The following is a 4,725-nucleotide window of genomic DNA, read 5'->3' on the forward strand; positions in this document are numbered from 1 at the left end:
TATGCAGCAAGTAAGGCGACCCGGCTGATGGCACCACGCGACGGCCGATGTGGCATGAGAATATTGTTAGTTGTGTAGGTCATGGTTGTACGAGGGCTGCGATACTGCCAGGGCGCTCACACCTAGACAGGACGATTAGGGTCCTCAACCAAAGCCTAACCGCAAGGCAGCGGTTTTTGGCGGGGAAATGCAAATGCATTACCTTTTCTACGGAACAAGTCGCCATACATGTTCCAACCCCCAACCTGGAGGGCCAGGAGACTGTGTTCGTCAGACCTCTAACCATTAACCAACCTGGTATGAGAGACTCTGTGAGTGTCGCGCGGACACCCCCCAGTATAGCTCAATGGGTCTCCGAGGTACACAAACCGCCACACCACGGTAAGGTCCAGTCTCTTCGTGACGGCTAGTTTATTGTGTCTACTTACGCCCCAACTGACTGTAGATCTGAATCTGTTAGGAACAACTTCTATGAAGCTCTAGATGCCCTACTGCAGCGAGATAAAGGTTCACATACCTTTGTTGTAGTTGCTGATGACATGAAGGCTCAGGTAGGCAGACTAAACACTGCTGAAGCCCGATTGGGTGGTCGTCTTGGATTGGACACGGGGCCCACGAACATTGGGGATCACTTGATTCAGATATGTATCGATCACAGACTGCTCTTTTGCAATACGAATTTCCGGAACAGCAGAAATCGCTTGACAACTTAGTGCCCACCAAATCCAAACAGATCACATCGTTGTCAGTCATCGGTGGCGAGGGTCGATCACTTCCTGCAACTCCCTCTGGGAAACCAGCGTGGACTCTGACCTTGCACTTGTACGCTGCTGCTTTTCATTGCGCTTTTCGGGTCTACGCAGGACAGTCACACCTCACAGAGCCATTAAGAATGTGGCTGACCCAGAAATCTAAGGCAAGCATCAGAACCGGTAGCTCGAACGCCTGCCGACAGTCCGATGCGGGATACAAAAGGCCACTGGAAACAGATATCCAAAGCGCCATACAAAGCCGGAACGCCAGCTGTCCCACTTGGTTTGTTCGGCTGACCCACGTCACCGACCAAAATGGCTCTCCGATATCCACCAAAAGAGAACGTCCGGGCCGTTGTGCGCAACGCTTCAAGTAAGAATTCAGTTAGCCAGCATTTAAGTCAACTCCCGAACGGCGACCTTCAACAGAAAGGTAGACTGCGAACATGGGATCGCCTTCAGCCTCAGAAGAATACTTGACTCGTCGGCATCAAGCGGGATTTTGGTCAGATTGCTCGACTGAGTGCTTGGAGGTATGTGCACCTGAAAATGTATACAATAGTCCAGTACCAGGTCTTCTCACTCACTCCTTTCTATTCACTCTAATGCTTTAAACAATTAGAAGAACTCCATGGTTGCACGGTAGTGGAGCATTGGTGTCAACACTAATGTTGCTGTTTCTGGGGATGATGAAGACGATAGGCGTGTATGTAACGAAGCATCATTAGCCCTTCGGGGACAAGATGGCTCAGTGGTTAGAACGCTAATTCACTGACAAAAAGGTCCGTGGTTCGAACCCGACCTCTGCCTCTCGACTCCCCCCGTCCAGGTTTGGGCAGTATCCCAGCCTCCGTGCTTCCTTCTGCTGGCATGGCAGTTGGGTACTCAAAGGATGCTATAGCTGAACGATTACTATCCCCTCAACAGCGTACTTCAAGTCACGTGATCCGGTATTGGACGGTTGCTCACAAGGAGGAAATCCACATATGGAACCCCAATACCTCCTACACTACTTGTACATCTTCTCATGCACCTGTTTAGATTGATATTGCATCCAGTTCACGTTGTGTTAATTCACGAAATGCTGAACTTTTGTCAACCCTGTTCCCGAGTGAGCAGGCCACTCACTCACCTTTGCGTTGCACTACGTTCATTACCAACCCCCCGGGAATCATCAACAGCAAGTGTTCCGTCCATGTGTTCTTCCGTAAAGCAGAAGTTGGGAGAAGCTCGGTGCTGGTAGCACGTGAATACTAAGGTGGTCCCACAAGAGTCATACTGTGGCATTCGCCGAATGCCAATCAATCAGGATTATGCAACAAAACGTAGACTGTGGCATTTAGTCAAACAATACGATTACATAATCGCAGCAGAACCGTTAGCTAAGATCACATTACACATAGTAATGTGTAACATTATGAGGTACTGCACATCAGTCACCAGGAAAAACACACTGTAGCTTCTGCGTATGAAGTCAAACCCCATCATACCTCGCCTATCCATTTAGCAAGTTCAAGAGGAGCAAACAAAGCTTGACAGCTTAATATGGTACGAACATACATTGCAAACGCTCAGTCAGTTTATCAAAGAAAGTGCTGTCCACAATTCATGTGAGTTACGTGATGAGATATTGGGAAAGATACCTCTGTTTTAAATTCATCCCCAGAAGTATCCCAACTAATCGAAAAGTGTAGAGAGCAGTTTCCATGTGAACGCTCCTAGCCTTGCAGCTGAGATTTCAGACATTTTTACATTGTTTATAGGACTGGTCACCGGAAACTGAAAACTTCGTCGAAAGTTGCTGCTTACGCAGACGGACGTACAACATGTTTCGTAAAAAAGAAAAATCTATTCCAAGCCGTATCAACTTTGCAACGTATTTTAACCAAATGATGTCAACTAACCTCCCGTTTAGGGAAAAAGGCTAGTTCCACTTGCTCGAATGTCGGAAAACCAAATGTCTGTTACGCTCTGCTGAAGCGGTGACGATTCCACGCTACAAATCGAAACCGTGTCAGCAAATAGAAGTTACGGTTTTCGAAAAAGTTTGGTGACAATCGGTAGATTTATTGCTGGGCAACGTTTCGCTTTTGACACAAAAGCTTCGTCAGGCCAAGTGGCCAGGTTGATCGAGATTTAAGGCGGAAGGAGAACCAATCAGCTAAGTCAAGCTAAATCTCTGTTGGGTGTCGGCCGAGGGATTTTAGTGTGTTAGAGTGGTTGAACAAGTGTTGGGTCGGTGGGGAAACCTACATGTGTTTGGGTCCTGCCTAGGGTCTAGTTCTTCTGGTTCGGTTCATTTGATGGTTCCTCTTGAACTTCGTTTGAACCTTCTGTTAGTCTGTGTGGGTGAGCTAGTGCTAAGAGAGTTGTGTAGGAGGGATGCTGTGACCTTTGGTCGGTTGGGGTTTCCACCCCTACCCCCCGGTTTTTTCTAATGATCCTAAGTGGATTGACAACCACACCGTCACGTGTCAACTCGGCTTATCTAAGACCGCTTTCCATACGCTCGCTAGCTCCACACCCTCGATTCTATTCACGCTGTGATGCTTAGTGATTTCCACCGCCTCGGCTATCAGCCGTTGTGGTGTGAATCGCAGTCCCCGTCTTAAGACTTCCACATTCTCCAGATCTATCCTATGTCACGTGTCTAAGGCATGTACCGCCATCGCTGAGTCTTTGACCAGCGTTTGGTATTCTTCTGTATTCCTTGGTCGCTTGTTAATCCTTCTTTTGTGTTCACCAATTCTAGTGTGCAATTCCCTGGCAGTTTGTCCTATATAAACCTTAGCACAATCGTTGCAGTTAATTTTGTACACACAGTCCCTAGTCCTTTCAGCCGGCAGGGGATCTTTCAATTAGTCTTGCTTTACCTTGGTATGGCGGACACTGAATCATCTCTACCTCCCATGTACTTTTATCCAACTTACTCCGGGGTCTGATGACCTTTGTTGGCTTACCTGTGCGTCTTTCCGTCGAATTCTCTGCTCGTTAACCTACACAAAACAGCTGAATTCAGTCTATCCTGTTATGATATTTCTGCATGATCTCGTGAAGTACAAAAAATTACCGGGAGAGTAGAATGAAGAAAACTAACACAAAAAAATTGAACCGTAGTCATGGATAGCAACAAGGTGACGAGAACTTACACGAAACAATCCCAGATACCGGTGAACGCCTTTTCGCCCTGAGCGTGCTGAATGGTTTGAATGCGAGTCTTGACAACTGTTTTTTCGTGCGGAGTAGAGAACGGTGAATGCCGGGGGTCAGCTCAGAAGCAAATACATCAACAATACGGACCCTAGTAAAAAAAATCTACCACGGTGTTTGTTAGTGACATCTTATCAGCCTGGTAAACGACTACAAAGTATAACGCGGAACGCAGCTGCTTCATCATACCACGTCTGGAAGTGATCTGCGCCTCAACGAAGCCAGTGGAAAATATCACGCATAATACGTATTAGAATTGATTGGCGTAGATTGGGGGGAGGGAACTCTAACGAAATATCTCCCTCAGAGCGAACCCTAGTGAACTAGAGCTTTCCTAACAGGGCACTAGCCGAAGTTGTTTGAGCCCTCAGTATTCGAATAGGATGAGCGGTGATCCCAGGTTCACACAGTTGGAGAGAAGTGTCTCTTCGTGAGCACAGTACGAACGTTGCGGGAGGGCTTGTGGTTTGATGTAATACTGCCGAGATACGAGGCACCTTGTTGCGCGATGATGTGTAAATTGCCGTTTGGCTCAGCGGTATTCATTATTTGGAACCCAGCGAGGTCATCACTTACAGTGCACTTCTGTGCAGCGGATATTTCGTTGGTTCTGGGTGATTTAACGCAAAATCACTATAGCCTGCGACCGGCTTAATGACTTCCGTCATCCTAGTGTTAACAGTCTCTGAGTTGAGTTTCGGCTATTTCTTCAGGTGGCCACACAGGTGACCAGACCAACGGAGTAAATCCGCCAACCGTAGTT

This window comes from Opisthorchis viverrini (assembly GCF_000715545.1).
Source record: "Opisthorchis viverrini unplaced genomic scaffold opera_v5_417, whole genome shotgun sequence".
NCBI classification, from domain to species: domain Eukaryota; kingdom Metazoa; phylum Platyhelminthes; class Trematoda; order Opisthorchiida; family Opisthorchiidae; genus Opisthorchis; species Opisthorchis viverrini.